At 43.8% G+C, this 7,152-nt stretch overlaps 1 pseudogene; it reads left to right on the top strand.

The window, feature by feature from the left end:
• Nucleotides 1-214: 214 nt before the first annotated feature.
• Nucleotides 215-3,121, top strand: LOC110306244 (WD repeat-containing protein 55 pseudogene; annotated as a pseudogene).
• The last annotated feature ends 4,031 nt before the right edge of the window (nucleotides 3,122-7,152 follow it).

Consider the following 7,152-nt stretch of genomic DNA (forward strand, 5'->3'; position numbering starts at 1 on the left):
TTTAACCTGAAAGAAAGCTCATTGTGGCAGAAAGAAAATGACTCAGAATTGTTTCAGGAAGTCCCTGAAACTGACCACATTCACTAGGCCCTTCTTCCCCAAGACTATAAAAGCAGTAAAGCCTACTGACAGTCATTCTCAAACAAGATAAGCTGGGGGGAAAAAAGGCTTATAGGTATGCTGCACTAACTAGAAGAGGTTCAGATCTAACAGGATGGATAAAACTGAGACCAGTCAGAGCCAGAAGCAACAAAGTCCAGCCAAATTGCCTGTAAGCAGCTCAGCCGAAAGAGGCCACGGGGAAGGTGCGTCTTCCAACCTGTTGAGCTTACTGCATGCTGTGTAGCATATCCTAGGGATATTCAGTTCCTTGAGCTGTCCCTCACACTGGGGTGGACTTTGGTGATACAGTTGTCTGTATGTCATTTCTTTTTTTCTTTTTTTTTTTATTACATCTTTTCCTCAATTACATTTCCAATGCTATCCCAAAAGTCCCCCATACCCTCCCCCCTACTTCCCTACCCACCCATTCCCATTTTTTCGGCCCTGGCGTTCCCCTGTACTGGGGCATATAAAGTTTGCATGTCCAATGGGCCTCTCTTTCCAGTGATGGCCAACTAGGCCATCTTTTGATACATATGCAGCTAGAGTCAAGAGCTCCGGGGTACTGGTTAGTTCAGAATGTTGTTCCACCCATAGGGTTGCAGATCCCTTCAGCTCCTTCGGTACTTTCTCCAGCTCCTCCATTGGGGGCCCTGTGATCCATTCACTAGCGGACTGTGAGCATCAACTTCTGTGTTTGCCAGGCCCCGGCATAGTCTCACAAGAGACAGCTATATCTGGGTCCTTTCAGCAAAATCTTGCTAGTGAATGCAATGGTGTCCGCGTTTGGAAGCTGATCATGGGATGGATCTCTGGTATGTCATTTCTGTAAGAAACCTCTCACTAGTATTTTGTAAGTAGTCTCAATAAAACTCACTGGTTCACCAAATTGGACTTTAGTATTATCTGTGCTTTGACCGTTTTCAGTTCCCTGTCTGGGGTAAGTAGACATTTATTTGTTTGAAGCTTCCCAGAACTAGTACGGGAGATGGCAAATTTTATAAGGCACTCTGAAGAGTAACAGAAAAAGATTTAAAAATCTACAAAGGATTGGAACAGACATTGCTCCACAGACAGCCCATAAATATGCAAGACAGTATACAATACCACTAATATCAGGGAAAAGTACAACAGAACCAGTGGGAGATACTGCACACTCAACATAATACTATCGTCCCCTCCCCACCCAAAACAATTTCAAAAGCTATAAGAAAATAAATACAAGGATGATTCCCACATGACCCAGAAATCCCTCTTCTGGATATATAGCCACAGGAAATTAAATCACTGCCTGGGAAAGACAGCTGCACCCTATGTCCACTGCAAGATTATTTACTGAATCTAAAGCGTGGAAACTGCATAAATGTGTGTCAACAGGCACATGAGTAAAAGGAACGTGATCAGTAAACACAGCTGAAAGTTATTTGGCATGTGACCTGAAAAAAAAAAGGGATCCCTGCCATCTTCCGCATCATGGATAGACCTGAAGGACCTGAAAAAAGACAGTTACAGAAAGAGAAATATCCCATACAATTTGCACTTGTACGCTGAAAACATAAGTAACCATTATAGAAATATGGAAAATTAAAACAGTGGTTACCAGAGTGGGAAGGAGAAGAGAAACAGCATGATGTGAGGCAAAATCGCAATGTGCAAGCTCGTAGGATGAACGTGTCTAGATGCAGAATATTCACCATGAAGAAAAGTGTATTATTCTAAAGACTTCAGTTATGTTAGAAAACAGACACATTAATGTGCTTCAGCGTTCTGACCTAGCTATATGGCCATGTTAGAAACCCAAATATGGACTTAGGCCACACCCCTGTCCATGTAGTTGGTTCCCCAGAGCGTGTGGATCCTATGGACCGACCCCACGTGTGAGGAGAGTCCTGTAGAGGACTCAGACAATGAAGAGGAAGACCTTGACTCCACAAAGGCAGCACCCCAGATCCGTCATACCCCAGAAGACATCGTGCTGCAAGCTCCAGCCAGTGGCCTGGCATTCCACCCAACTCGAGATCTGCTGGCAGCAGGGGACATGGACGGGAACGCGTTCATCTTTGCCTACTCTTGTCAGGAGGGAGAAACCAAAGAACTCTGGTCCTCAGGACAGCACCTCAAGTCCTGCCAAGCAGTTTTCTTCTCAAAGTATGGGCAGAAACTTGTTACTGTCTCTAAGGACAAAGCAATCAATGCATTAGATGTAGAACAGGGACAATTGGAAAGATGAATTTCTAAGACTCACAGTGCCCCTATTAACAGTCTGCTGCTTGTAGATGAGGGTGTTTTGGTTACTGGGGACAACACTGGTGGTATCCCACTATGGGACCAGCATTAAGAGAGCCCTTTGATGGATATACGGCAGCATAAGGAGCACATTGCTGACATGGCTCTACACCCAGCCAAAAAGCTGCTGCTGACAGCCAGTGGAGGTGGCTGCCTTGCCTCTTCAATATCAAGAAACACCAGTTTGAGTTACTCACAGAGTTAGTCAGGAGATCTAACCGCCATCGGCCTCATGAAATACGGGAAGAAGGTGGCCTGTGGATCTAGCGAGGGGACCATCCACCTCTTCAATTGGAATGGTTTGGGGGCTACAAGTGACCGCTTTGCCCTGAGAGCACAGTCCATTGACTACATGGTCCCAGTCAGGGAGAATCTGCTGTGCACTGGCTCCACGGATGGAATCATTAGGGCTGTGAACATACTGCCAAGCCGTGTGGTAGGCACTGTAGGCCGGCATGCTGGGGAGCCTGTGGAGGTGCTAGCCCTATCCCATTGTGGCCACTTTATGGCCAGTAGTGGCCACGACCAGCGCCTCAAGTTTTGGGATATGACTCAGCTTCGACCTGTGGTTGTGGAGGGCTATGGGCGACGCAAGAAAAAGGGAGGACCACTTAGTGCCCTAAGCAGGAAAGCTTGGAGCACGGATGATTTCTTTGCAGGGTTGAGGGAAGATGAAGAGGATGCCAAGGCACCAGAGGAGGTGGTGAGGAAGAGCGATGACGACAATGACTGAGGGACAAGGAGCTGTTTTCTGGGACAGAGTCCCCCAAAGAAATCTGTTGCTGCTATAGATTGAACCTACTACCTTGAACACGATAAGCTCAGCTCTACCATTGAGTTTCTATATTCTACTGTGTCATGTAAGAAATGACATGATATCGAAAGATGGCCTAGTCGGCCATCAATGGAAAGAGAGGCCCATTGGACTTGCAAACTTTATATGCCCCAATATAGGGGAATGCCAGGGCCAAAAGAATGGGAATGGGTGGGTAGGGAATTGGGGGGCGCTATGGGGGACTTCTGGGATAGCATTGGAAATGTAATTGAGGAAAATATGTAATAAAAAATGTTAAAAATTAAAAAAAAGAAAGAAATGACATGAACTCAGGGCCCCGAAGTGGGAAAGTGTTTGATCCCCGTATCATTGTAAAACAAACTTTACAACCACTACAGCTAGATAGCAGGCACATGTATACCAACTGGGGTTTTAATATAAATAAAAGCAGTATAGAAAAACAAAAACCATATAAGCCCAAACCAGGGACAAGTGGTGGGAGGAAGGACTCTTTGGGTCAGCCAGTTCTCCAAATAAAAACAAAGATTCACAGTAAATAAATAAGTAAATAAATAAACTCAAATATTTTTATTAAAATTTATTTTAAAGCAAGAAAGTAACATTGTTTTGTTAAGAAAAAAAATACATAAAATTGTTTCTTCAAAAAATCAAAAAGCATTAAAACTGAAATTCCTAATCATCAAAATAAAGGATTAAAAAATTAAAGAGATGAGCAGAAAACAGGAAAAGATTTCTGAATCCCATACATTAGGGGTAAGAAACTAAAGGATGAGTCAGATAATGGATGAGTCTAAAAATGATAAAGGAAAAAAACTGATAAGGAAAAAGCAGGTATATCTTGAAAAAGAAGGAATACAAATAGAAGAAAATATTTAAAAAATTCAACATAATTAGTAACCATGGCAACATAATTAAAGCTACAACTAACTGGTTTTTTTTAATTAGGTATTTATTTCAGTTACATTTCCAATGCCATTCCAAAAGTCCCCCACACACTCCCCCACCCACTCCCCCACTCTCCCACTCCCACTTCTTGCCCCTGGCATTCCCCTGTACTGAGGCATATAAAGTTTGCATGACCAATGGGCCTCTCTTTCTACTGATGGCCGACTAGATCATCTTCTGATATATATGCAGCTAGAGAGACGAGCTCCAGGGGGTACTGGTTAGTTCATATTGTTGTTCCACCTATAGGGTTGCAGATCCCTTTAGCTCCTTGGGTACTTTCTCTAGCCCCTCCATTGGAGGCCCTGTGATCCATCCAATAGCTGACTGTGAGCATTCACTTCTGTGTTTGCTAGGCCCCAGCATAGTCTCACAAGAGACAGCTATATGTGGGTCCTTTCAGCAAAATCTTGTTAGTGTATGCAATGGTGCCAGCGTTTGGAAGCTGATTATGGGATGGATCCCCAGATATGGCAGTCTCTAGATGGTCCATCCTTTCATCTCAGCTCCAAACTTTGTCTCTGTAACTCCTTCCATGGGTGTTTTGTTCCCAAATCAAAGAAGGGGCAAAGTGTCCACACTGTGTTCTTCGTTCTTCTTGAGTTTCATGTGTTTTGCAAATTGTATATCTTGGGTATTTTAAGTTTCTGGGCTAATATCCACTTATCAAGTGAGTACATATCATGTGAGTTCTTTTGTGATTGGGTTACCTCACTCAGGATGATGCCTTCCAGGTCCATCCATTTGCCTAGGAATTTCATAAATTCATTCTTTTTAATAGCTGAGTAGTACTTCATTGTGTAAATGTACCACATTTTCTGTATCCATTCCACTGATGAGGGGCATCTGAGTTCTTTCCAGCTTCTGGCTATTATAAATAAGGCTGCTATGAACATAGTGGAGCATGTGTCCTTCTTACCGGTTGGGACATCTTCTGGATATATGCCAAGGAGAGGTATTGCGGGATCCTGCAGTAGTACTATGTCCAATTTTCTGAGGAACTGCCAGACTGATTTCCAGAGTGGTTATACAAGCTTGCAATCCCACCAACAATGGAGAAGAGTTCCTCTTTCTCAACATACTCACCAGCATCTGCTGTAACCTGAATTTTTTATCTTAGTCATTCTGACTGGTGTGAGGTGGAACCTCAGGGTTGTTTTGATTTGTATTTCCCTGACGTTATGATAGTATATATAAGTGACCCGAAAAATTCCACCAGAGAACTCCTAAACCTGATAAACGGGTTCAATGAAGTAGCTGGATATAAAATTAACTCAAACAAATCAATGGCCTTTCTCTACACAAAGAATAAACAGGCCGAGAAAGAAATTAGGGAAACGATCCGACCGGATCAGCGCTGGGGTAGCTGGAGCGCAGGGTTGCCTGACACCCGCCAGCTACCCACGACCCCCACCGCAGGATTTTGGAACTGCTGGTGAGTGGAACACAGCTTCTGCTCCAGTCCAATCACGCGGGACCTGAGACTGCTCTGGTTGGGGAGAGAGAAATCCAGCCTACATAGGGCCACAAGCCTCTTCCTGTCAGAAAAGTACCAGGGCAGCTGGGGCGCAGGGTCGGCTGACACTCGCCAGCTACCCACAACACCCGCCACAGGATCTTAAGACTTCTGGTGAGTGGAGCACAGCTTCTGCTCCAATCCAATTGCGCACGGGACCTGAGACTGCATGAGTTAGGGAAGCAGAAACCGGCCTGAGTAGGGCCACAGGCCTCAACCGGCCGGATCAGCGCCGGGGTAGCTGGAGCACAGGGTTGCCTGACACACGCCAGCTACCCACGACCCCCACCGCAGGATTTAGAGACTGCTGGTGAGTGGAACACAGCTTCTGCTCCAATCTTTAAACAGTGACAACGATAACAACTAACCCCAGAGATTACCAGATGGCGAAAGGTAAACGTAATAATCTTACTAACAGAAACCAAGACCACTCACCATCATCAGAACCCAGCACCCCCACTTCGCCCAGTCCAGGGCACCCCAACACACCGGAAAAGCTAGACACGGATCTAAAAGCATATCTCCTGATGATGGTAGAGGACTTCAAGAAGGACTTTAATAACACACTTAAAGAAATACAGGAGAACACTGCTAAACAGGTAGAAGACACTAAAGAGGAAGCACAAAAATCCCTTAAAGAATTGCAGGAGAACACTGCTAAAGAGTTACAAATCCTTAAAGAAAAACAGGATAACATAATCAAACAGGTAGAAGTCCTTACAGAAAAACAGGAAAACACATCCAAACAGATGATGGAAACGAACAAAACCATACTAGACCTAAAAAGGGAAGTAGACACAATAAAAAAAACCCAAAATGAGGCAACACTGGAGATAGAAACCCTAGGAAAGAAATCTGGAACCATAGATACGAGCATCAGCAACAGAATACAAGAGATGGAAGAGAGAATCTCAGGTGCAGAAGATTCCATAGAGAACATCGGCACAACAATCAAGGAAAATGTAAAATGCAAAAAGATCCTAACTCAAAACATCCAAGAAATACAGGACACAATGAGAAGACCAAACCTACGGATAATAGGAGTGGATAAGAATGAAGATTTTCAACTCAAAGGACCAGCAAACATCTTCAACAAAATTATAGAAGAAAACTTCCCAAATCTAAAGAAACAGATGCCCATGAACATACAAGAAGCCTACAGAACTCCAAATAGACTGGACCAGAAAAGAAATACCTCCCGACACATAATAATCAGAACAACAAATGCTCTAAATAAAGATAGAATACTAAAAGCAGTAAGAGAAAAAGGCCAAGTAACATATAAAGGCAAGCCTATCAGAATTACACCAGATTTTTCACCAGAGACTATGAAAGCCAGAAGATCCTGGACGGATGTTATACAGACACTAAAAGAACACAAATTCCAGCCCAGGCTACTATACCCAGCCAAACTCTCAATTAACATAGATGGAGAAACCAAAGTATTCCACAACAAAACCAAATTCACACATTATCTCTCCACAAATCCAGCCCTTCAAAGGATAAT

Source organism: Mus caroli, unplaced genomic scaffold (genome assembly GCF_978045245.1).
Source record: "Mus caroli unplaced genomic scaffold, Mus_caroli_1 scaffold_2, whole genome shotgun sequence".
In the NCBI taxonomy this organism is placed as follows: Eukaryota; Metazoa; Chordata; class Mammalia; order Rodentia; family Muridae; genus Mus; species Mus caroli.